Source organism: Crocuta crocuta, unplaced genomic scaffold, assembly GCF_008692635.1.
Source record: "Crocuta crocuta isolate KB4526 unplaced genomic scaffold, BGI_CrCroc_1.0 scaffold219, whole genome shotgun sequence".
Lineage (NCBI taxonomy): Eukaryota > Metazoa > Chordata > Mammalia > Carnivora > Hyaenidae > Crocuta > Crocuta crocuta.
Window position 1 is genome coordinate 8,816,442 of NW_027551572.1, and position 27,821 is coordinate 8,844,262.

Genomic DNA, 27,821 nt, shown 5'->3' on the forward strand with positions numbered 1-27,821 from the left:
GCTTGGAAATAAAGTTTCTGCTTCATTAAAAAAACAATAAAAACAAAGAAAAAATAAAAAATTACTATATCAAGTGAAGGCATATTTGTAAGACTTGATTTACACTGTTAACTGCTCTCCAATGTATAGTACTGATTTCTACTTTACCAGCAGTATACATAAAGACCTCATTTCTTCACACTCATACCAAAGGTGAATGGTACTTTTTAACATTTTTGTCAGATTAGTGGAACAAAACCCTAATTATAAAGTTGCATATTTTGACACACTCAGGTTAAACTTTTCACATGTATAATCATTTGTAGTTCTGTGAAATGCTTCCATTGCCCATTCTTTAAAAAACAGAATCTCAGCCCAAAATTCTCTTGACTATAGATCATAGGCTTTCTATTTTTATTGAAAAAAAAATTTTTTTTAAATTTCAGGAGTAGATTCTTTAATGGCCCTTACCCTTTAGCCCATCCCCCTCCCACAAACCCCCTCCAGTAATCCTGTTTGTTCTCCATATTTAAGAGTCTCTTATGTTTTTGTCTCCCTCCCTGCTTTTATATTTTTGCTTCCCTTCCCTTATGTTCATCTGTTTTGTATCTTAAAGTCCTCATATGAGTGAAGTCATTCATATTTGTCTTTCTCTAATTTCACTCAGCATGATACCCCCTAGTTCCATCCACATAGTTGCGAATGGCAAGATTTCATTCTTTTTGATTGCTGTGTAACACTCCATTGTATATATGTACCACGTCTTCTTTATCGATTCATCCATCAATGGACATTTGGGCTCTTTCCATACTCTTGCTATTGTTGATAGTGCTGCTATAAACACTGGGGTGCATGTGCCCCTTCAAAACAGCACACTTGTATGACTTGGATAAATACCTAGTAGTGCGACTGCTGGGTCATAGGGTAGTTCTATTTTTAATTTTTGAGGTACCTCCATACTGTTTTCCAGACTGGCTGCACCAGTTTGCATTCCCACCAGCAGTGCAAAAGAGATCCTCTTTCTCCGCATCCTTGTCAACATCTGCTGTTGCCTGAGTTGTTAATGTTAGCCATTTTGACAGGTGTGAGGTGGTATCTCATTATGGTTTTGATTTATATTCCAGTGATGATGAGTGATGTTGAGCATTTTTTCATGTGTTGGTTGGCCATCTGGATGTCTTCTTGGAGAAGTGCCTCTTCATGTCTTTTGCCCATTTCTTCACTGGATTATTTGTTTTTGGGGTGTTGAGTTTCGTTGAGTTCTTTACAGATGTTGGATACAAACCCTTTATCTGATATGCCATCTGCGAATATCTTCTCCCATTCCATCAGTTGCCTTTTAGTTTTGATAATTGTTTCCTTTGCTGTACCGAAGCTTTTTATCTTGATGAGGTCCCAATAGTTCATTTTTACTTTTCTTTCTCTTGCCTCTAGAGATGTGCTGAGTAAGAAGTTGCTATGGCAAAGGTCAAAGAGGTTTTTTGCCTGCTTTCTCCTGGAGGATTTTGATGGCTTACTGTCTTACATTAAGATCTTTTCCTCCATTCTTTTTTTTTAAAAAAAGTTTTATTTTTGAGAGAGAGCAAGAGAGCGTGAGCAGGGGAGGGACAGTGAGAGAGAGAGAGGGAGACACAGAATCTGAACCAAGCTCCAGGCTCTGAGCTGTCACAGCAGAGCCTGACATGGGGCTCGAACTCATGAACTGTGAGATCATGATCTGAGCTGAAGTCAAATGCCTGGCTGACTGAGTCAACCAGGTGCCCCTGGTGTTTCATCCATTCTGAGTTTATTTTTGTGTATGGTGTGAGAAAGTGGTACAGGTTCATTTTTCTGCATGTCACTGTCCAATTTTCCCAACACCACTTGCTGAAGAGATGTTTTTATTCCACCGAATATTCTTTCCTGTTTTGTCAAGATTAGTTGGCCATACATCTGTAGGTCCATTTCTGGGTTCTCTATTCTGTTCCATTGATCTGAGTGTCTGTTCTTGTGCCAGTACCATATGTCTTGATGATTACAGCTTTGTAATATAGCTTGAAGACCGGGAATGTGATGCCTCCAGCTTTGGTTTTCTTTTTCCAGATTGCTTTGGCTATTCGGGGTCTTTTCTGGTTCCATACAAATCTATATAGGAGTGTTTGTTCTAGCTCTGTGAAGAACACTGGTGTTATTTTGATCGGGATTGCATTGAATATGTAGATTGCTTTGGGTTAAGCTTTCTTATCATACACATTTCTGATCACATACTTACGGTATTCCTGATCTAGTCCTAACTACCTAACCTACAAATGAGGTCCCAAAGGGTGAAATGACTTACCTCTAGGTAAAAAATGGAACAAGGACATTTTTAATGATAGACTGTACCTGCCAGCTGGTATGGTTTGCTATACTATGTTTACTGACTGTTATGCTTTGCTATTATACACCTACTAACCATCTAAAAATTTTATGTAAACCATCTTTTAAAAAAATTGTATAGAAAGACTTTTTTAGGACTTCTAGAATTAGTCAACAGACCTATTATCAAATAAAATCACATATGAGATGCCAATAGAAAATAGTGTAGAACAACACTTCCAGGAACGATGAATAGAAGAATATGGGAGAAGTTAACTACCAAACATTTCTTACAACTAAAATTAATATAAAAGCCAAGCCTCCAGAAAAAACATATATATGAGTGTCTTCATAAGAGGCAGCTTAGACAGACTATTAGGGAACAGACCAGTGCAAAGTGTCACAGCATGGGCAGAGTGAGAAAGCTGTCCATAAGAATGGAGGGTGGCTGGAGGGAAGTCTGAGGAGGCAAACACATGAGGTAAGGAATAGAGAAGGTAGGAGTCCAGCACAGGATACCAGGACCCAAGCTGAAGAACAGCTACTTGATGAGTAGGAGTGGGTGTGGTGGCAACAGGTGATTCATTATGCACAAACACAAGGAATGGCAGAATAAGTAGATATATCAAGGATGTAGTGGGTGAAAGTAAATTTACACTATAGGTAAAGGTAATTATAATAAAGAATGAATCTTGGTAATTGGATGAAATTTCGAGATAGTGAACTCTTGACTTTCAAAACAGATATAAAGGTACAGAAATATAGATGATAAATATGTGTGTATATGTATATGCACATACGTTCATGTATTTCCTTAGCTGTGCCTAGTGAGGGGGGCCTGAAAACAAAGATACCCCCAAAACAATATACCCACTAGGCACCCAGATCTTGATGTCTAAGTACCATTCTCTATCAAAAGGAATCTGAGCTCTTTCAAGAACTGTCTGACTCCAGGTCTAGGGCAGGCCAAGTACAGGATGGCCCTTGAATATCTTGTGCAAGAAAATTAAGAAGGACTTATGAATGTGGCCAGAAAGCGGCTAAATCTGAAACATTTGAGAATCAAAATCAATTGATAAGAGAATCCCATTAATCCATATTGAAACAAAAGAATAAACTCAACATTTAATAAAACAGGACACTTCTATCCACTCAAAGTATTTCCTGATAAAATATACCTTAATTGTAAAAACCTGGCAAATATCAACTTACTCAAATGATCCAAGTTAACAACATTAGAAATAAGAAAAATTGATATGTACTCCCAACAGGATGCAATGAGGACATAGCATCACTTCTATGACAATCAAACCAAAGATACATAAACCTGTATCTAACCATGAAAAATATTACACAATCCCAAATTGAGGTAAACTCTTCAAAATAACTGGACTTTAATCATCTAAGGTGCCCAAATCACAAACTCAAGGAAACACTGAGGAAATATTTCAGATTAAAATAGACCAATGATATATAACAACTGCAAAGTGAATTCTGGAAAAACCTTTTGCTATAAAGGGCATTATTAGAACTGGGAGAACTTTTTTTTTGTTTTTGGAAGAGCACAAATGGGGGAGAGTGAGGGAAGATGGGCGGGGGGTGGACAAGGGGAGAGAGAATCCCAAGCAGGTTCCATGCTCAGCGTGAATGAAACCTGACGCGGGGCCTGAGCATACCTGAGCCAAAACCAAGAATCAGATGCTAAACCGACTGAGCTACCCAGGCACCCCACAACTGTCAAAACTTAAATGTCATATGCATATTAGATGTAGCAATATATCAATGCTAATTTCTTGACTTTAGGGGCTGTATTGTGGTTTTGTAGGAGAATGTCTTATTGTAGAAAATGAAGTATTTGGGGTAATGGGACATAATGGTAGCAACTTACTCTTAAAAGGTCCTGTACTAAAAAATTAAAAATGAAAAGACTTACAGAAGGTATTTATAATCATATGCATTATATAATTCACTACATAACTGTTATATAATTAGTATATAGTGTTTAGTAGTTATGAGAAAAACATTACAAAACAAGGATTCTCTAACAATTCTCAGCTCATTTCCGATTTATAACTTTCTTGTTATAGACCTCAAAGAATAGAAAAATCACATCTATAGGTTAAGAGCAAAGAGAATCCTATTATGATAGAACAATTACCCTGTACTTGAATAAAGTCTCAAGGAATGATGTTAATTGTCTGTTTAGTTCCTTTTTTTTTTTTTTTTTTTTTTTAATGAAATGTGTTAAGCAAGGTAAGATGATCCTTTAGGCTATAAATATTCCCATGCCATTTGGAACTCTATCAAATGATGCAGCTAATAAAAAATACTTGCTTTTCTTACATCTCTATCAAGAACAAATTAAGAAACCAATTTACTTCACAGAAAATAGGGTGGGCAAATGAAGCTTTTAAAATGGGAGAGAGAGGAGGGGTGCCTGGGTGGCTCAGTTGGTTAAGCGTCCAACTTCGGCTGAGGTCATGATCTCACGGTTCATGGGTTCAAGCCCTGCATCGGGATCTGGGCTGACAGCTAGCTCAGAGCCTGGAGACTATTTCAGATTCTGTATCTCCCTCTCTCTTTGACCCTCCCCTGCTCACACTGTCTCTCCCTCTGTCTCAGAAATAAATAAGACATTAAAAAAAATTTTTTTTAAATAAAATGGGACAGAGGGGGTGCCTGGTTAGCTCAATGGGTGGAACATAAAACTCATGGTGTCAGGGTGGAGTTCCAGCCCCATGTTGGGTGTAGAGATTACTTAAAAATAAAATCTTAAAAAAAAAAAAAAAGGGAGGGAGCAAGTCAATTTCTGGTGACTAACTTAAAAAATCTCTATGTTACTATTTTTTTATTTAAAATTTTTAAAGTTTTTTATTTGAGTGATCTCTACACCCTAGGTGGGGCTTGAACTCACAACCCTGAGATCAAGAGTCCATGCTCTCCCGAATGAGCCAGCCAGGCATCCCAAAAATCTCTATATTCTAAAAGTGTTAATTTTACTGATCCTCTTTAGCTATAGAACTATAAATTTTGTAATTTCTTACCTTCAAAGCATGTACTCAAGTTTCAAAGCAGATTTCTAAAATATGGATAATATAAATTTTTTACATACAATGTATGGCATTCTCAAGCATTTCTAATACAACAAATCTATTTTGAAAAATGTATTTGGAAAACATTTCACTGCCTATTTTGTACCTTATACCATATTGAGAATAAGAGATACAGTCTTTGCCCTCAAAATCAGATTATATATCACATAATTCAGCAACGTAATAAAGACATACACAAGCACTACGGGAACATAGGGGATTAAGAAATATACTGGAGCTGGCCACCTCTCTTCAGCATGGCCATCTCTCCTCAGCACCCATGCTGCCCTCTTAGAGAGCCTGATTACCAGTGAAGGGCAATCTTATAATATCCATGACCTTGATATACTTGCCTCAGGTGAACCAGGGGTCACCTAACGAGTTAAGCCACTCAGATTACCTAGTCAGGAAATTTGTAAAAAGGAAAAATCAGGCAAACAGAAGCGGGCACCAGAGATTCTAAATCAACTCAGGACTGATGGATATTTATAGTCATGTTCATATTGATAAGAAATTAATGGGGGCACCTGGGTGGCTCAATTGGTTAAGTGTCGACTTTGGCTAAGGTCATGATCTCATTGTTCAAGAGTTCGAGCCCCACATCCGGCTGTCTGCTGTCAGCAAAGAGCCCGCTTCAGATCCTCTATCCCTTCTCTCTGCCCCTCCCCTGCTTGAGCACACACATCATCGTCTTTCTCTCTAAAATAAACATTAAAAAAAAAAGAAGGAATTAACGAAAGCCAGAACCAAGAGTAGGCACAGAAAAATAGAGATGAGAAACCATTTAGCCAAAAAGAAGGAAAGCAGTTTCTGTGATGCCTGACTATGCTTTCTGTGGCTGAATTATGTAGGTCTTCTGTATTCTGGGTGTGAGCTCTCTTTTCTTTTTTAACCCTGAATTTATCTGATTAAGTTTCTATCCCCTAACCAAGACAAATACCTAGCCAAATGTGGAGAGGGTCTAAGAAGACTATTACTGAAGGAAGCAATAACTGTGTAGTCTCAAAGGGAGAGGCATCAGCTAGTCAGAGATGACGTTTTCAGCAGAGAAGACAGCATGTAGAATCACAATAAAGCAGAGTACGCTGAAGGAACTTCAGACCTGTGAAATGTGGGATATAAGGTTGAAGGGAAGAGAGATAAGGCCAGAAAGAGAAACAAATCTTGAAGGGCCTTTATTATCCTGGTAAGGAGTGTGGATTCCACCCTCACCACCCCCATCCCACTGCCACTCTGAGATTATAAATATAGGCCTGTGCCAAAATGTTGAGCTAAGCAAGTTTTTCATACTTTTAAATGGTTGAAGGTAGGGATGGGAGGAGAACAAGTAACAGAGACCATATGTGGCCCCTAGAAAGTCTAAAATATTTACTATCTAGCTCTTTAAAGAATAAAGTCTGCTTAATCCCACTGTAAAAAATGGAAAGATTTTAAGATGATGAACTAGATCAAAGGGGAATTCTTGCAAGATCACTAATAGAAATGTGAAGGATGGATTAGAGAGGGCAAAACTATGCATAAGAAAGCCAGTACAAACTACTGCTAAATTCAGAAAAGAGAACGATGATTTGCATATCAACAGTACCAGTCAAAATGAGAGCAAAGGACCAATTATGCAAAAAATGTTAAGGATCAGGCTTCGAATCCATAACATTGTCTCCAAACCTTCCGTGGACTGACCACCCTTGCCTCCTCCTACCCTAGTCTATGCTACCCCTTCATCTCCTTGGCTCTAATTTTATGTAGGCTTCATCTCTCAGCCTAAAACACTCTCCCTTCCCACTCACCTATCATCTGTTTCTTAGTAAACACTGCTCACCCTCTATTCACTATCCCCCTTAGACCCTGAAATTCAGATCACTCAATTACTTCATCATTTAGTTAATAAATATTTACTGAGTCATGCAAGAAGGTAGGAATTGTGTTAGACTCCAGGGTACAATGATACAGTCCCTGCCTTCATGAAACTTATGCTATATGTACAATACTTCTAGCCAAACCAGGATTTCAACATCAAAGTTGATCAAGTAGCTCAAAAGTCATTTAACATATATATTAATGTGCAAGAAAAATTTGCCATTCTTTTCTCCTTACAAAATTTCCTGCTTAAAACTTTTTACTTTTTCAGGGGTGCCTGGGTTTCAGTAGGTTAAGCATCCGACTCAGGTCATGATCTCACGATTTGCAGGTTCGAGCCGACACATCAGGGTCCACAACGACAGTGGAGAGCCTGCTTGGTATTTTCTCTCTCTCTCTGCCCCTCCCACATGCCCTCTCTCTCTCAAAATAAGTAAACTTAAAAAAACACATACATACACATATATATTTTCCAAATTTCATCAAAATTAGAGTAACTGTATTTTACACATGGTCTTGCTTTTGGTCTGAACCTTCAGATTCAGGTACAACAGCACACGCCACGCTTATATATCTCGATGTATCCAACAAAGTCAATCACTAGACCACTATGTTTTAAAAGATCACATTTATTACATCAATTATTTCTCTTCCATTTTTAAAAGCTATATTCCCAAACTATAAACGTCTTGAAACAAGAAACCACTGTACTTTTACCTTTAACATCACCACACTGGGGCTGATACACAGAAGGTATTCAATGAATATATATCTGAAGAACTATATAATTTCCTATTAATGTTTCTGATCAGTACGAATAATCACTGAACTAAACTTAGTTGATTTAATTTGATCCAAAAGCAAGTACATTTTGACATTATAGTTAGCATGTATTTAGTTAGCCTTAAAATGGGGAATACCTTTTGTCCAAAATAGTTTTGCATTACAGAAAATACTTCGGGGAGCCTGGCTGGCTCAGGAGTACGTGACTCCTATCTTGGGATCATGAGTTCAAGCCCCCTGATGGGCCTAGAGCTTACTTAAAAATAAAGAAAAGGAAGGGGTGCCTGGGAGGCTCAGTCGGTTAAGCATCCGACTTTGACTCAGGTCATGACCTCACGGTTCGTTGGTTCAAGCCCCATGTGGAGCTCTGTGCTGACAGCTAGCTCAGAGCCTGGAACCTGCTTTAGATTCTGTGTCTAACCTCTCTCTCTGACCCTCCCCTGCTCATGCGGTCTGTCTCACTCTCTCAAAAAAAAAAAAAAGAAGAAGAAGAAGAAGAAAACACTTCAAGGATTAACTTTTGTTACTATCCTTTAGAAAATTCTAGAAGAATTAGGACTTTCATATGAGGACCCTTTGCTATAGAGGATTCTCTAGTTTGATAAGTTTAGGAGGCTCTGATTTAAAATTTAAAAATTTAATATAAGTTTTCAGTGTGCTTTTACATGCAGAAATGCATTGTAGCTCCAAAAGGACATTTCCAAATTTTGCTGAACCTCTAATTCCCCTCCCCTCTTTTTTTTACTAAACACTATCAATAATATGAGAGGACAATAGCATCCTGAGGATACTATCTAAAAGCATCTGTTTAACTCAGTAATATTGGATAGACAATTGCAAAAATAAAGAACCATTTTTGCATTAAAACCTTAAGTCTCTTACCTTTCTAGCTGGTGGGCCATGAGCTTTATTTGCTCTGCTGCCAGGAATCCTTCAGCTCTAATCATGTAAGCAGTACTTCTCAAGTTTCCATCTGTGTCCCTAGGGCAAAGGAGAGGCAGAAATGAGTGAATTCCTTACTCTGTAAGACCTAAAGAAACAAAAAATTTTAAGTATTTACTTTATATTTAAAAACATATGTAAAGTTTGGCTTCCGTTACATTTTTTTCTGATATAAAAATTAAGGTTCCTTTCAAAAGTTTCAGTGCTCCAGGAAGATGTTTATCCTATGGTCTCCTGTAACTCCCAGCAAAATGCCACCTATCCAGAGGTATAACAGTTTCAAGGATGGAAGTACAGCAATGGAGTCGTGGTGAAAGGGGAACAACGAAGCTTTTTACCACAACAGAAGGGAGAGGTGCTGAACCTGAGTATCAACGTGCAGTGTCAGTGCTGCATGTAACATCAATGGGACCCAGTTCATGTGCTTTTCATTTGGTAAGAGCTTGATTTTTTTTATACCTATATCAGTTGGATTAGGTTCAGCTATGAGTGACAGGAAACTCAAAATTAGCAATGGCTTAAACGATTCAGAAGTTTATTTCTCTGACATAAAAGCACAAGCAGCCTGGAACCATGATCATTAGGAACCCAGGCTCCTCCTATTTTGTTGTTTTGCCATCCTCAATATGTGGTGTCCACTTCATGGTTTAAAATAACTGCTTAAGGTCTAACCATAACATTTGCTGATCAAACAGTAGGAAGGAGAATGAAGAGGTAAGCAATAGCTTCCCTTTAAGGAAACTTTTCAACAAGTCACAGGAAACTTCTATTTACATTCCATGTGCCAGAACTTAAGTCACACAGTTATACCTGAGAAATATATTATTTTGCCCTACGTTCAGTTAAAAATTGGAGCATCTATAATAAAGAAGGAAGGAAATGAATATTGATCAAAATTTAGGTGTTACTCTCTCATTCTAAAATGTAAGGTGGTCGAATACCTTGTAGAGATGCCTCAGTAGTCCACTGAAGGGAGCTTTCAAAAGCAGAAAGTCCCTCCCAGTGGCCAAGGAGCAAGACCAGTGTTCATAAGAACTTCTCTAAATATGCAAGGCCAATCTGTAGGTGACAAGGGAAAAATCTGAAGAAGAGAGTAACAATGCAAGAGCAAAGAAACAACCTAAACAACAGTTGTGGTTTGGGACGATAAACTCACATAAGCAGTCCACAGAACTCAGAAATGGGAACACGGGCCATTATGTAAGTAATGGAGTGCTCAAGCTGAGTCCGGGTAAGATCCTGGCAGAAAACCAAGTTACCAACTCCATTAGGAAAAGGCAGTAATCCTGGGAACAAAATGTTAAAAAGGAAAGTAGACTTTCCTCTACCATTATTTGAGAACCGAACTCTCATTATTAGGCCATGTATGAACTTGGGAGATATTCCTATTGCACAGAGTGTTGAGAAGAAGGGTTGTACTTTACCATGAATAGGTTGGCTGAAGCAGTCTTCATGTTTAAAACTTTGAAATGAGAGTATCAGAAGCCAGAAAGACTCTCGTTTCAAAGCTGGGAATAAAATTGTGTTTTTGACAGAATGTTCCTTAAAGGGAAAGGGACCAGAACAGGATAGTTAGCTATGCAAATGTAAAATAGGGACCATAAATGGAGCAGCAATTCAAAGAACAAATGCCTCTGTGTAAAGATTCACATTTTCTAGATAGAAATTTCTGCAAGTCGTTTCTTTCAGGAAAATGTTTATTTTTAAAAGCAGGGCCTCAGATTTTCCTATGGAGTGTTTGTGTTATTTTAGCAGTTGCTCACAAAAGACCAGGAACTAACACCCTAGAAAACAGCAAGATGGACTTCTGGTCTTCATTTCAAGTAAAAGACAACAAGATTAAGGTAGCAAGCTGTACCTGGCCTATACAGCTTATGTTTTATGCATGCAATGTTAAGATTACCATCTAGACTTTGGAAGACACTAACCATGTTTTGTTTTGTTTTTTTGTTAGCTTGAAACACACAGATGTAAAGAACCTCTTTTACCACTGCTCCCTATCCTAGCTACTGTATAAATACTTCTTAAATAGGCATAGCTTGTTTAATTGAGCTTCACCTTATTGTGCTTTGCAGACACTGATTTTTTTTTTACAAATTCAAAGTTCGTGGCAGCCTTCACTGCATTGAACAACTCTATTGGTGCCATTTTTCCAACAGTATTTGCTCACTTCAGGTCTCTGTGTCCAATTTTGGTCATTCTTGTAATATTTCAAGCTTCTTCATTCTCATTAGTTACCGTAAATTGTGATCAGTGATCTTTGATGTTACTATTGCAATTGTTTTAGGGACCCATAGACTGCACCCATATAAGACAGCAAACTTCACTGATAAATCTGTATGTTCTAACTGTTCCACCTACTGGCCCCTCTCCCATCCCTCCTTCTCTTTAGGGCTCCCAGTTCCCTGAGACACAACAATATTGAAATTAGGCCAATTACTAACCCTATAATGGCCTCTAAGTATTCAAGGGAAAGGAAGAGTGGCACATCTCTCACCCTGAACCCAAAGCTAGAAACAATTAAGGTTAGTGAAGAAGGCATGTCAAAAGCCAAGATGGCCAAAAGCAAAGGCCTCTTGCACCAGGCAGGTAACCAAGCTGTGAATACAAAGGTAAACTTCTTGACGGAAATCAAAAGTGCGATTCTAGTGAACATACAAATAAGTGAAACAGCCCTATAAGTGATACAGAGAAAGTTTTAGTGGTCTGAATAGAAGATCAAACCAGCCACAACACTCTCTTAAACTAAAACCTAATCAATCCAGAGAGAGGTGTCAAAGCTGCAGAAGAAAAGCTGGAAGCTAGCAGAGTTGGTTCATGAGGTTTAAGAAAAGAAGCTACCTTTATAACATAACAGTACAAGGTGAAGGGGGGCCTGGCTAGCTTAGTCGGTAGAGCATACAACTCTTGATCTTGGGGTTGTGAGTTCGAGACTTACAATGGGCACAGAGATTACTTAAAAATAAAAAAAAAAAATTAAGTGTTAGGTGAAGCAGCAAGTGCTAATATAGGAACTGCAGCATATTATCCAGAAGACCTAGCTAAGATCATTAATGAAGATAGCTGCAACAGATTTTCAAGGTAGATTACAATAGCCTTAGATTAGAAGAAAATGCCATCTTGAACTTTTACAGAGAAGTTCACACCTGGTTTCAAGCTTCAAAGAACAAAGTGACTCTCTTATTAGGGGCGAACACAACTGGTGACTTTAAGTTGAAGCCAATGCTCATTGATCATTCCAAAAATCTTAGAGCCCTAAAAAGTTATGCTAAATCTACTTTGCCCGTGATCTATAAATGGAACAACAAGGTCTGGATGACAGCACATCTGTTTACAACATGGTTTAACTGAGTATTTTAAGTCCACGGTTGAGACTTGCTACTCAGAAACAAAGATTTGTTTCAAAATCTTACTGCTCACTGACAATGTACCTGACACCCAAAATGTAACAAGATTAACTTTTTCATGCCTGCTAATAAACATATGTATTCTGAAGCCCATACCCCAAGGAGTAATTCTGACTTTCAAGTCTTATTAAAGAAATACATTTTGTAAAACTGCAGCTGCTATCGATAGTGATTCCTCTGATGGATTTGGGCAAAGTAAACTGAAAGCCTTCTAGTAAGGATTCACCATTCTAGATGCCATTAGAGAATTTGTGATTCATGGAAGAGGTCAAAATAGCAATATTAACATGAGTTTGGAAGAAGTTTATTACAATCTTAATGGATGAGTTTGAGGGGTTCAAGACTTCAGTGGAGAAAGTAACTACAGATGTGTTAGAAACAGCAAGGGAACTAGAAGTGGGGCCGGAAGGTGGGACTGAATTGCTGCAATCTCATGATAAAACCTGAACAAATGAGAAGGTACTTCTTACGTATGGACAAAGAAAGTGATTTCTCGTGATGGAATCTACTCCTGGTAAAGATGCTATGGGGATTTTGCAATGGCAGCAAGGAATTCAGAGTATTGCATCAACTTCGTTGACGACACAGTAGTACAATTAGAGAGGACTGACTCCGATTTTAAAAGTTCTACTGTGGGTAAACTTCATTATTGTCTTAATTTAAAAAATTGTCACAGCCACCCCACCTTCAGCAACCACCACTCTGACCAGTGAACAGCCATCATGGGCAAAACCCTATAACAGCAAAAAGATTACAACTTGCTGAAAGCTCAGATGATGGTTAGCATTATTTTTTTTTTTAGCAATAAAATTTTTATTTTTTTAAAGAAAAAACGTGCACATGGCAAGCAAGCAGGGAAGCAGCAGAGGAAAACTGAGAATTTTTTTAAATGTTTTATTTTTTGTGAGAGAGAGAGAGAGAGAGAGAGAGAGAATCCTAAGCTAGCTCCAGACTCCAAGCTGTCAGCACAGAGCACGACACAGGGCTTGAACACAGGAACCACGAGATCATAACCTGAGCCAAAGATGGTTAACCAACAGAGCCTCCCAGGTGCCCTGAGAATCTTAAGCAGACTCCACACCTTGCAAAGAGCCCAATGTGGAGCTCTATTTCACAACCATGAGATTATGACCTAAGCTGAAATCAAGAGTCAGACGCTTAACTAACCCAGGTGCCCCATGGGGTGTGTGTGTGTGTGTGTGTGTGTGTGTGTGTATAGTTTAATTTTTTAGACATAATGCTAGTGCACACTTCATTTTAATAGACTACAGCACAGTGAAAAAATATAAATTTTATACGCACCAGGAAACCAAAAACGTTCAATTGACCTGCTTTATTGTGGTAGTCTGGAACCAAACCTGCCCTTATCCCTAAGTATGCCTGTATGTGGATATAATTAACCTGCGGGTAACGGGTATGGTCTCTGCTGAAGGAAGCAAATACTGCTAGTGGTTAAGTATTCTGGAAGGCAGATATTATGTCAAAAAACAGGGCTCAAAAGTAGATACTTGTGAGAGAAATGAACTAATTCTCTCTTGACACTGACTCAGAAGAGTCTAATATATTTAAGAACAACTGGACAGCAGAGAGAATCCTGAATAGGCAACTTCTGGCCCTATGGTAAGATAAGAGCTGGCCAGGAGGAAGACAGTCTTTTCAAAGCAGTGTTCAAACAGATGTACGTATTACTGACGGTACACTAATGCTTTCCAAGGGACATCTGAACAGGGTTTTAAGAAAATTTGCATTTTACTTTCTTTTACTTCCCTATATTTGTTTTACTAAAATGATATGGCTATTTTCCCTAAGTCCTTAGTCTTCCACAGTTCCAAAGAAACCCATACCAAATCTTATTACCACGCATTACCCCAGGTTATAAAAAACCTCCAAGGAATAAAACAAGGGGATTATTTAAATTAAGAGTGTTTTAAAGCCTCCCTTAATCCAGGTACCATTAAACCTCAGGCTTGTGTCTTCATCTGTCTTCTAAGTACTTCTGTCAAAGCAAAGCACTGCTTTTAAGAACGGTGTTTTGCCATCGCCTGTGTTTAGCGATGTTCTGAATTCATCTATAATGCTTAGTGTGATGACAGAAACAATAAAAACTTTGTATTTAAAGACTAATTCTTCCATTCTCAAAATATTGTTCAAAAATGCACTGTCCTGAGAGAGCTCTATGAAAAGATGAAATCAGTAAGAAACTTAGAAAAGTTCAATTTATATTTATTGCAGAGAAGTAGGATAAGGTAATCAATACTTTAAAACATTAAAATCCACTGGATTCAAATAAAATTATATTGGAGAAGTGGAAGTTAAACAAAAGTTCCATAAGCAAGAGGAACAATGAAAACTACTTTTAAAGATGAATTCTAGTTTTGTTTTTTAAAAACCAATGATAATCTCAAATCACTATTGTAATTACTTATAAAAGCCAGAATTTTTTTTCAAAGATTCAAACTTACAGTGAAAAATTACAGGACTCAGCTTAGAAATATGCAAAGAAAAAAACAATGTGCAAGGATACACAATTTACCAAATTTCTTTTCAAAAGCATAGACATGTAGCAGGTAGAATGGTCCCCCAAAGATGTCCACACCCAAATCCCTAGAAACTATGAATAGGTTATATTACATAGCAAAATGGGACTCTGAATTTGCAAAAGGGTTACAGATTCTAAAACAGTACAATTATCCTGAGTTATTTATCCAGGTGTCCCAATCTAATCACAGGAGCCCTTAACAATAGAAAACTTTTCTGTCTGGAGTCCAAGAAATTCAGCAGTAGCAGAAGTCACAGAAATTAGAAGCAATGAGGGGTGCCTGGGTGGCTCAGTTAAGCATCCACTTCGGCTCAGGTCATGTTCACATGGTTTGTGGGTTTGAGCCCTGTGTCGGGCTCTGTGCTGACAGCTAGCTCAGAGCCTGGAGCCTGTTTCAGATTGTGTCTCTCTCTCTCTCTCTCTCTCTGACCCTCCCCTGCTCACACGGTCTCTCTCTCTCAGAAATAAATAAAACATTAAAAAAATTTTTTAAAATAGATATTAGAAGCACGAGAGAAACCTGACTTGCCATTACTGGTGGGAGCATCAACGAAAGCCTTGCAAATACCAGCCCTGGTTGTCAGCCGCAAGGAAAGAGAAACCTCCTCAGTGCTAGTTTGGCCAATGCAGGAGTGGATTTTCCTTAGACATTAAAATGGAATGCAGCTCAGGCAACATATTTTGGCTTTGAAGACCCTAAGCTGAGGACCAGCTGAGCCCACCTGGACTTCTGACCTATAATAATAGGTGAGATAATCTGTGTTGTTTTAAGATGCAAAGTATGTGGTCATTTGTAATGCAGGAATAGAAAATTAATAGAGAGCAAAAATGTTAACGCACCCAGGAAGACAGGCTTGTGTCAGTAGGTTTCAAGGGCATCAACACCTTATAGACACAGTTTTCTCTGTGCTGTAATTTCCTTCTTAAATCTTGGTTAAGAGCCAAAAAATGCAAAAAGTGATCCTACAAGCAATCCTGGGTCCTCAGAACAGCACTATGGTCATAATAACAAAAAAACCCCTAAGAGTTTAAAAATCTATGAGCTAGTAGGACTTTACTCCCTTTAAAGGTTAACGTACCTTTTGAGTTTTTATATTAGGAAAAGTTTTAATGGCATGATTTTATTAAGATCCTCTTCAATAAGAAACAACACACCAGTTTTAGGGTGGTCAAAAACAATCAAGGATAATAACATATATAAAATCTATAGTATAGTGCATGGCCCTTCCATTGTATCTATTTTTATTAGAAATTTTACAGTTTTTGACTTTAAGTATACATTTTTCTGAGGCACCTGGCTGGCTCAGTCAGTACAGCATGTGACTCTTGATCTGATCAGAGTCATGAGTTCAGGCCCCACACTGGGCCTAGAGCTTACTTAGAAAAAAAAAAAATTTAAATGTACGTTTTCCTAATGCTTTAATCAATCTTATTTAATCTTTAACCCATGAATTTGATGTTATCCCATAAGGTTATTTGGTACATAATGTTTAAGTTCATCTAGCTATGTAAGGAAATCAAATGCCTCAGAAGTGATAAAAACAGAATTTATATTTAATGAGGAAAAGCAGCTTTTTGAGTAAAACAGTTTTTAATTTTGCCCCACTCACAGCAGACACAACAGATAATCTTCACACGTATCACCAATTCCCAAGAGTATACTAATGTTTTGATGAAATTCCTCAAAGTTGATGGCACACATACCGAGTACCTCAGACTTTTTCCAATATTGTGTTCATGAAAGTATGAGTATGTAAATATTGAGATCAGCCCAATATATCAAAATATTCTTTAAAAAATATCAGTTTTTAAGTTTAACTTCATCTTTTTAAAGTGAGGATTATACCACACCTGTAATCCCTAGGTGATATAAGGTAAGGAAGTTCTTGTCTTACAGTTTAAAATTACAACAGTAGATTAGAAATATATATATATACAAGGAACTTACAGAGTAATGACTATGAATATGAACGGTACTAATGCAAGTTTTTATTGACATCATTTTAGATTTGGTAATGTATTATAAAAATGTTCATAGCATTATTCTTCTCAGGTGAATGTACAGAACATCGTTACCTATTACTGTTTTATTTCTTAAAAACTTAACTTTTATAAAAATAAAAAAACAAATTCACAGCTCACCAAAAATTACAATAATTCCTAGTAATCACTGCTATTAAGAGTATACCAATACTAACTTCTCATTATGAAGAGGGCACAAATAAGATAGGGTATAGTTTTTTTAACTTTTTTTTTTTAAGTTTATATACTTAGAGCGCAAGTGAGCAAGTGCACACAAGGAAGCAAGGGAGAGGTAGAGAGAGAGAGAGGGAGAGAGAGAATCCCAAGCAGACTCAGCACTGTCAGCACAGAGCCTGAAGTAGGGCTTGAATTCACGAACTGTGAGATCATGACCTGAGCTGAAACCAGGAGTTGGATGCTTAACCAGCTAGCTACCAAGGCACCCTGATACACATGGCCAAGAGACACATGAAAAGATGTTCAGCATTTATCATCAGAAAAATGCAAATTAAAACTACAATGAGATATAACCTCACACCTGTCAGAATGGATAAACTCAACACCATGGTGAGGATGTGGAGAAAATACTCGTGCACTGTTGATGAGAATGCAAACTGGTGCAGCCACCATGAAAAAGTGTGCAAGTTCCTCAAAAAGCTAAAATGATCCAGCAATTGCACTACTGGGTATTTACCCAAATACAACAACACTAATTCAAAGGTATACATGCACCCCTATGTTTACAGCAGCATTGTTTACAATGGAAGCAGCCCAAGTGTCCCTCAATAAAATGAATAAAGATGTGCAGTGTGTGTGTGTGTGTGAGAGAGAGAGAGAGAGAGAGAGTATAATGGAATATTACTCAGGCACAAAAAAAAAATAATGAAATCGTGCCATCTGCAATGACATGGATGGAACTAGGGAGTGTTCTGCTAAGTGAAATAAGTCAGAGAAAGATAAATACCACATGATTTCACTCATATGTGGAATTTAAGAAAAAAACAAGCAAAGGGAAAAAAAATAGACAAATCAAGAAACAGACTATTATAGAGGAAAAAACTGATGATTACCAGAGGGGAGAGAGATGGGTAGATGGATTAAACAGGTGATATGGATTAAGGAGTACTTGTGATGAGCACAAGGTAACGGAAATGCTGAATCACTATATTGTACACTTGAAACTAACACTGTATGTTAACTAGAATTAAAATAAAAAAATTTTAAATTAAAAAGAAAACATTATAAATGTGGCATTTTATTTAATCATTAGCTCTTTCCTCCACTATGAAGAGGAAGGAATAAAAGGTCTCACCAAAATGTTTTTAGTGGAATTGGTAGACTAGAAAATGATAAATTAGATTTTATGGAAATCATACTATCATGGTTTTATCATCTCAAAATAGGAGTATGCTATACTGTATGAGTTTTATACAGACAAAGTCTGACTTGGGGAGGAGTGTATAGGAAACAAAAAATATGAGATACTCTCTCACATGGACTTATGAATATTCTAATGTAATAAGTTACACCACAAATTATAAGTTCCTACAGAAAACTCAACTTTATTGCCAAAGCTACCAAAGAGAGGGTTGATATCCTGCCTTCAAGTTACATCACACATTCCTGGAGGGGGTATGGTAGGTTATTATTATTTCTGAATGTACTTTAACAATAATTACCACACCACTTACTAAGTATTCATTAGTTCCCGACACTGTTTTAAGCATCACATATACATTTGAACATGAAGACTATGAAATTATTATCTTCAAAAATAAGGACAGGGAAGCACAGAGAGGTTATATTATTTGGCCAAGGTGATACAGATAGTAAGTGGAAGACTCATGACAGTCTCTTGCTCCTAATAACCACCCTAAAACGTTGATTATATACTTACTAGGTACCAGAAGACGATATTGAGGAAGCAAAAATTCAGCCAATTTGGCTATAACATACATATTCTTTACTTCAAGGGTTACCTATATGGATATAAATGTCATTATGAATTTTAATAACTCATAAATGTATAGGTTGGAAAGTAGCTCATATTAAAACCAGCATAAAACATCCAACATATAAACCATTAAAAACACGTCAAATTTAAGAATTATTGTTACTATATCATCAAAAGTTTCAGTTAATTTTTAGGAGAAAGTCAGTGAAATGACAGAAAATATGAAATATACAGTATTTCAATATACAGTAGACAAATAACTACGGATTGAAATGGCCTACTAAATAGTGCAACTTATTTCCAGGATTAGTAATCATTCCTAATTAAACAATCCTCCTTTATTAAGAAGCACAACTCCAAAGTTGATAAAATTATGATAAAGTTTGTACACTCATATTCTCATGACCGTGTAAACGTGCTCAACTCTTTGGGGAGGCAAACATTTAACAATATAGAAACATGTATATCCTACAGAAATATTTATATCCTTCATTTGAGATTAGTACCCTTTGAAAACAATTCAAAGTAAGAAAAAAGATAAATGCACAGAGATGCTCAATTCAATGTTAAAATAGAAACTGAAAACAATTATTTTCCTGTTGGGGATTTAAAATTGAGTAAATGTAGGGGCACCTAGGTGTCTCAGCTGGTTAAATGTCCAACTCTTGACTTTGGCTCAGGTCATGATCTCACAGTTCATGAGATCCCGCCCTGCAACCAGCTCTGCACTGACAGCATGGAGCCTGCTTAGGATTCTCTCTCTCCCTCTCTTTGCCCCTCCTCCTGCTCGTGCATGCACAAGCGCACGCACACGCTCTCTCTCTCTCTCAAAATAAATAAACGTAAAAAATTTTTTAAAAATTTGAGGAAATGTTAATAGTCACTTGGTAAACTATCAGGTAAGCATTATATATTACAAAGGTTAGACAGTATGGTAAAATGCTAAAGCTAGAAAAGTAAAACATAACTGTATAATTCTGTTAAAACTACAATGTATATGCAGAAATTAGAAGGCAACAAAAAATGAAAAGTTACTTATCAGTAGGACAAACTTGTAATTGATTTTTAGTAGCACCATTTTAAATGTTCAAAAAATAGAAAACACACTAGCTCACATAGCAAGAACTAGAAAAATCGAAGCTATAAAATTGGAATGACAAAGGTTTAGGTTCCAGGTAGGCAAACTAAAGAACATTTAGGGAATTTGTAAATTAAAGGAGTATTATAAAGATAACAATATACAGAACTGGCCAAGTAATCAAAATACACTTGGTACCTTCCCAACTGGATTTTTGCCGATTTTAATCATCCCCACCCTTTCTCTTTCTCTAGTAATCTTGTTGAGAATCTCTGATAATAAGCTACTACTACTGTTGGGAGTGTTTCTATTCCTTGGGTATTAAGACGGGGAAAAAATGGGAATCACTATCTTTGTTAAGATACAGAATGCAGACATGAGTGAACAAGCCTAGCCCTGAGAGCATTTTACTTACCTCCCTTCTTGTTACAAAAAAAGTTTTTATTTTTTAATTTTTTTTAAAGAAAAAATTTTTTTAATGTTTGTTTATTTTGAGAGCGAGAAAGAGGGCAAGCAGGGGGGAGAGAGAGAATCTCAACCAGGCTCCCTGCTGCCAGCACAGAGTCCAATGCAGAGTTCAAACACACTAAACATGAGATTGGGAGCTGAGCAGCTGAATGCTTAACCGACTGAGCCACTCAGGTGCCCCACAAAAAAAAATGTTTTCAATCACTGTACTACTACTGCCAAAATGCCAAGAAAAAAAGCATTACTTAAACATACTTAAAAATGTAAATGAATATACAAGTTTCAAAATTTAAACAGAATAAATGAAAATAGTATATATAATATACATATATCTGTAATTATATAATACCTAACACATTTATAGTAATATATGTAAAATAATTCCAATTATTGTTGGCCTTAAAGATCTACAAACTTCCTTAAATCTTTTTGAAATCATATTTTACTCTGTTTAACCTTGAGCTTAAATAACAGAGCAAAAGAGGGGCACCTGGGTGGCTTAGTTGGTTAAGCGTCCGACTTTCACTTAGGTCATGATCTCGCGGTTTATGGGTTCGAGCCCCGTGTCGGGCTCTGTGCTGACTGCCAGCTCAGAGCCTGGAGCCTATTTCGGAGTCTGTGTCTCCCTCTCTCTCTGACCCTCCCCTGCTCACGCTGTCTCTCGCTCTCTCTCCTAGACATAAATAAAAAAAATTAAAAAAAAGAAACAGAGCAAAAGAAATCTTTTGTGGGTTTTCCCTTGGGCATAAATAGGTGAATACTATCATTAATACCTCCTCATTAAGAATTACATTAAGGGAACATGCAGCAGTTTAGGTAAGTTCTAAGTCTCAAGGAATAGGTGTGAGGATAGGATAAACACACAAATACTAAGTTAAAGTGACTGTAACAATGCAGATTTGTTGTTTTCCTATAGTACTAAATTTTAATGACAGTGAATAGCTTAACAAGTACTTGATGTACTTTTATAAGGATCAGTTGACACTCCAATTATTGTTATTTAATGGATTATTTTTTTTTAAGTTTATTTTGGGGGGATGGAAGGGGGAGAGAGAGAGAAGNTCCCGCACAGGTTAAGCGCTACGAGCAAAGAGCCCCAGTTGGGGCTTGAACTCATGAAACTCTGAGATGATGACCTTAGCTGAAACCGAGAGTTCCACGCTTAACCGACTGAGGGACCCAGGTGCCCCATATTTAGTGGTTGTTTTTTTTTAAGTTTATTTTTGAGAGAGCGCGTGCATGCGAGCAAGAGCACGCCCGCAAGCAGGGGAGAAGCAGGGAAAGAGGGAGACACAGAATGCTAAGCAGGCTTTAGGCTCTGAGCTGTCAGCACTGAGCCCCACATGGGGCTCAAATTCACAAACATTGAGATCATAACCTGAGCCAAAAGTCGGACACTCAACAGACTGAGCCACCCAGGTGCCCCTCAGTGAGTTTTTAAGAGATTGTATTATTTGCTCAAGATGACAGAGATGAGATCTACACATTTGTTCTAACATGATCTAACAATTTCATTAACCATCAGAGAACATATAAATCACCAAAACCCAACTTCTTCAAAACTCAAAAATTTAGGTAGGCAAAATGTTCATTATTTATTGAGACTGCATACTAGTTGTAAGTAGTAGACATTTGATGGACAGCCTATTATTTTTAAAAATGATATTCAGATAGCTTTCAATTCCTGACTACCAAGAAAAAGTATTCCTCCAAATAATTAAAGAGCAAACATAATACCCTTAATGTGTACTGTTATTTTAGTTTTAAAATATGAAACAAATATTCTCAATACAGGAATTTCTGGATTACATATTTAATAGATTGTGGTACAGTGCCCCAAAGATGAAATAAACATTCTAATAAGGTTATTTAAAAAAGAACTTCGAGGAAATGCAATCAGGTCTACAGAAGGCTTGGGTACCTTAAACACACACACACACACACACACACACACACACACACACACACACACACAGTTCCTGAAAGCTCCTTCCTTACTAACACCTACAATCTAAATTACCACAATACACTTTAATTGAAAACTTAATGGCAGTAATCCTCTCAGAGCAAGATTAAACACGTTTTAGGAAAGCAGCATATAACCATCATAAATGTATAAGATTCGTATAAATTACAAAGACTAGGCTTTCTGTTATTCAATTATTGATGACCTTAAAAAGTCAAGAACATCCTTAACTTTATTTCCTGATCTGCAGAAGGGCAACTCTTTTTTAACATAACTTTACAACGGTGTTCCTGCAGCTTTGAGGAGTGTATACAGTGGATTCCTCAAGTCGGAGTAACACATTTAATTACAAGATGTAATTGCTACTGTATTGGTCTTTCAGGTCACTTAACCCTGTAGGGTTGACTTTTAAACGAGCTTATCACCTTCACAGTTTTGGTACACTACACTAAGGTTACATGGCTGTTTAAAAATTACGCCTAGAAAGGCTATTACTGACAATGCCAGTGGTTTCTTCAAATAGGACAAAAGTGCACTCAAGGGAACAGTTTTTGTTCTGATTTCAAGTATGTATATTAAACTTGCGCATTGTTACTGTTTCCATAATTTAAAATTCCTAAGCGATTACAACTTTCACATTATAATTTAGGGATTAGTCAATATGCCTAAAGACCATCAGGTGTAATGCCTTTTACTCCATCATATTCACAGTTTTGCTCTTGGCCTCAACCAGTTAGAAACTCCCGATTAAGCAAAGGCAATTTTATACTACCTAAGGACACAAAAATAGTAGCCGGCTCCTCCGCCCTCGCCCTCCTCTAGCGTCGGTTCAACGAGCTAACACAGAAAACATTCTCTCTCTCTCTCTCTCGCTCAGCCCAGCTCCCTAGGGCATCAATAAAAAAAGAGCACAGGTTACTTCCTTACGGAGGTTCTGCAGTCCAAGCAGGGAGGTTAAAAATGGGGGAAAATACCAGAATCAATCTGCACCCACACCTCAGCCCCGCCCCACCAGGAAAAAGGGGGTGGTGGGAGTGTGAGGGGGCAGAAGGGACAGAAAATGCCCAGACTTCCAGCTCACAGGTTCCCCATGCCAATTGGTTCCACCGAAGGCAGAGACCCTGACCCTATTTTCAGCTGCGCCTTCCGATCCTCATCCCCGCCACCATCACATACACAGAGATCCCCACCACTGAGTCTTGGGTGGGGAGACCAGAGCCGGCCCTCTTCCTGCTAATCCAAGACTAAAAGGGGTCTCCTTGCGCCCCCGGCGGATCCGACCTGCAGCCCGGGGACCTCTGAACTAACCCGAGAAGGGGAAGATAAATCGGGGGGAGGGGTCTAACAGGAGCCGTTATTCCTTTTTCCTCTTCGTTAGGAAAGCGCGCGAGCGGGAGGGGCCGGAACAACGAACGCCAGTTACCTAACGGTCCCGCTGGACCGGTCGGGCTCCTGAAGCCGAGGCCGCGGGGGCCGCTGAGGTGGCAGAACAGCCACAGTCGCCCCGAGGGCTAGGCACTGAGGCAGGAGCGCCGGAGGTGATGGGAAGCTGGGGGTGGGGACTACGGTGAGCGACGTCGCCATGTTAGTGCCTTCTTTCTCCGTATCCCTACAGTTTCCAGTCCTGCAACCTTCCCCCCATCTCTACTCACCTTTCCAGGTCACTAGTTCATGTCCTTTCGGTCGCCAGGGAGCCCCAAGCTCAGCGGTGTTTACAAACTACCCCTGGAGGAAAGGGCTGAACCGCACTTTAAAGGCCACGGGCTCCCACAGGCTTCCGTCCTTTCTCGCGAGATCGTACTGACACCCCTTCCCTTCTCCCCGCCCCACTCCCGGCATCCCCCCTTTCTTCTCGGCGCCCCTCCCACCCACCGCACACGCCCCTTCTTGCCTTCTATCGGATGGAGCGCCTCCGNAGGGGGCGGGATCGGAGGGCCAAAAGACGAGTTTCCGTAACCGGTGCTGAAACCTGTGATTGGCGGCTGGCTGGAGACGTGCGCGGGTGTGGGGCGCTGGAGCAGGTGGATGTTGGGGTCGCGGGGAGCGTTTGACGGTGTGAAGATGACTAAGGTGACTCTGGAGAAGGCTGCGAGTGGCGGGAAAGAAAACGTGATGAGTCCTCTGAGCTCCGCCACGGGAGCCCGGTATTTTTGTTGCTGTCGCTTCCCGGCCCTGGGGAGGAAGGAAGACAAAACGTTAGAGAGGCGCGCGCCTAAACCCGTTTTGCTGCTACTCTGAAGCTTTTGAGAGAGGGTGCCTCCGTTAAGCTGAGGTTTGGAACGGGCGGAGTTGGCCTCAAAGTATCCCCAAGGTCTAAAGCGGGAAAGCAAGATAAGTCCGTTTTAAAAAGAAGAGAAAAGGCCTGTACTTTGGATGGCGTTTGGTCGAATTTTACTAAGCTGTAACTGAAGCTGATGCCTCTCTCTCTCTCTGCCCCTCCCCCGCTCATGCTCTCTCTCCCTCTCTCCCCTTCCCTCCCTCAAAAATAAACATTAGAAAAATAAATATATCAACTTTATTAGAAATAATTTCAAACCTTTAAAATATCAGCATCTCGCCTTATTTAGAGAGGACCAAAGGACACCAAATTGGAATATGGAATAGAAATGGCTCTCAACCCATAGTATACTATCCTACTACCCACTGAGTTGCTACAATGACAAAGAAATGTCTGTCAAGCTTTGAAAGAAGCTGTTTAAAAAAGGGTGGCGGAGGAAGACCATTGGATTAACGTGAGAGACAGAAGAGACCATATTTAGTGCTCTGCAATTGACACAGATACACTCGTGAATGCCCCTGAAAATGTTTTTAATGTTGCTCTGTGATTTCTCTACACAACTTAAATATTTCAACGTTAGGTCTGGGGATATTGATTGTTCAATAAATATACACTGGCACAAGTTGAAAAGTATGATGAGAGGCTCTTGCAAAAACTCGCATCAACTTTTTTTAAAAAAGCCAGTTGTTTGTCAATGCCGTGTTTTTTCATCTATTACATGATTTCTAGTCTATAACAAATAATGAATAAAGTCTTGTGTTAATGTAAAATGCACTCAAACATCCAAACCAAAGTGAAACTGAAATTATTGGAAGATTGTGCGGTATTGTATTTGAAAGTTAATAAACTTGCAATTCAATAATGGTATCTGACATAAAAGTGAAATTCTGATGGCACTGAACCTTTTAACAGGTTTCCTTCTGGCCTGTGTACATATATGTGAGCAAACTCACTCCTCTTTTAAGATTAATTTCATTATTCAAGAGACCAGAAAGGAGCCACTGTTTACCTTCTCAAGTTAAAATGAAAGTACTATCCCTATCTAATAACAGTAACATTGTGTTAGTTTTAATGTAATGTAGCACTAATCACATCAGTTAAATCTCAGCAGCTCAGACTAGTGAAAATGAATATGATGATGGACAAAATATGCCATTGACAAATGACAGATTGTTAGGTCAAGTATATATTCACTAAAATGGTGCCTCTCTCCATTTCTCAAAATGTCTAATAATGTCTAATGTGAGAAAAAGAACTACAAATGTTATGACATTTCAAGAGAAGTTTGCATCAATTAGAGTAGACTTTAAAGAACAATTATTTTTATTTGCTTATATCAAAAATTTGAAATTCTTTTCTCTGGTTTTGATTCATTTTCAATTGGCATAGGTTTGGTTTTAAATATCTTCTCCTCATCCAGTCTTTTGCCAAGTAGATAACTATCTACATAATGCACTAGAAGAACATGTTATTTTAAAGAAAGTCTTTCAGGAGTCCTCATAGACAAGAATATTTAGTAATACAAATAGTACTCTGGGCTGTTGGAGAATGCCGTTTTAGCTACTTTTCTTTTTAAAAAAGTAAACTTATGGTGAGAAAATATAAAGGGGATCACAGGAAAAAAAACAGGTGGAAAGGATATAAATCTGTTCCATATGCTTGTTGGCAACCTGGTAGTTAGAAAGTGTCTTACTTTAATCTACATATTTGTAGTTCCACAACATTTCATTTACTATAGCTTTTCTACAAATGAAGCTTAGACAAAAACAAATGTAGTTATTATTTTTAGTTCTGGTCCTGTGAACTTGTCTCAGTATCCATACCTTAATAAAATGCTTTGCTTTTCCATTGTTTTCTCATTGTCATTCCTCAAGCTCACCAGACAGCCCTAAACTTCTCTACAGTCTTCTCTTTTGCAAATGCAGGAAATCTGTTCTGGACCCCTTCTTCACCTGTCTTATCATTCCATATATGCATCTACCCAACAACTTCTAAGAAAATTAGTGAGGACTGGGGAAACCTCTTTTAAAGTTGTTTTTCTTTTTTTAATGTTTATATATTTTTGAGAGAAGGACAGAGTGCAAGTTGGGGACGGGCAGAGAGAGAAGGAGACACAGAATCTGAAACAGGCTCCAACTTCCAAGCTGTCAGCACAGAGCCTGACACAGGGATCTAACTCACGAACCACGAGATTATAACCTGAGTCGAAGTCGGACACTCAACCAACTGAGCCATCCAGGCATCCTAACCTGGTAAACCTCCTTTAAGAACCCAGCATGACTTCTGGATAAAATTGTTATCCCTTAGATACAAGAGGCTATTTGAAGAAAACTATTTCTATTATAGAAATGCCCATTATTAAATACTGCAAGAAACAATGAGGGCCTCTAAATGCTCTCAAGACATTCCAAATGCTCCAGAATGTGGTATTTCTGCCTCGTTCAGAAGTTATTACGTGGTTATAATCTGTTATTCTTAAAAATTCAACTAAAACCCTTCTCAAATAGTAAATATACTAAAATATAAATATACAGATCTATATATATGAAAAATAAAGTGAAAAGGAAGATTTAATTTGTAAGGATATAGTTTCTGTTTGTAGCTAACAAAACATAGCATATTCCAGGACATCCCTTATGTCTGTCTTGGACTCCGAGAAAGAGCCTCTGCATTTTCTCATATATCCTCGAGATACAGCCCAGTGCAGAAAGACGAGATGAGGACAGCATGGCCCTAAACTAAAATTTTAGTTGATTCTTTTGGTAGCTTCTACCTCATGGCAGATCTTCTTTCCCTCCCTCTGACCACCCAGGGCTTTCCTTCACATCCTTGGAATGGCCTATGCTATAGTTAACCTTTCCGCATCTGTTCTCATAATGGAAATGTCCAGTGAGAACATTTCAAGTACAAGGAGGGTCACTGTCCACTTCCCACCCTCAATCTTTGGGTCCCACAAGAATTTGTAATTAATTGTGTGTGGCATTGTAGAGAAAAAAATTAGAGGGCTGTCTTGATCTTCAAATCATACTTTAGCTTGTGCCAGCTTCATGGAGATCAGCCCAAAGGGAGAGAATGAATTGAAAGCCCTTGTTTTCATCCTTCATATCAATGGCTTCTCC

The 27,821-nt window shown here is 38.3% G+C and overlaps 1 protein-coding gene and 1 long non-coding RNA gene across 5 annotated transcripts in view; one reads left to right on the plus strand and one right to left on the minus strand.

Annotated features, from left to right (window-relative positions):
- ATF2 (activating transcription factor 2) overlaps positions 1-24,339 on the minus strand; it is an 81,164-nt gene extending 56,825 nt beyond the window's left edge. Inside the window, exons 1-3 of one of the 4 annotated variants that reach the window (XM_077751148.1) lie at positions 24,077-24,219; positions 18,856-18,937; positions 8,931-9,029 (exon numbers count right to left, since the gene is read on the minus strand). The gene's annotated coding sequence lies outside the window, so the exon portion shown is untranslated. Of the gene's footprint in view, positions 1-8,930; positions 9,030-18,855; positions 18,938-23,847; positions 23,933-24,076; positions 24,220-24,315 lie in introns of those variants that run through there. The other 3 variants (XM_077751149.1, XM_077751147.1, XM_077751150.1) reach the window with 3 other exon arrangements.
- LOC144220803 (uncharacterized) overlaps positions 23,933-27,821 on the plus strand; it is a 38,474-nt gene continuing 34,585 nt past the window's right edge. The window contains exon 1 of the long non-coding RNA XR_013331863.1: positions 23,933-23,991. This is a non-coding gene — a long non-coding RNA (uncharacterized LOC144220803). The remainder of the gene's footprint in view (positions 23,992-27,821) is intronic.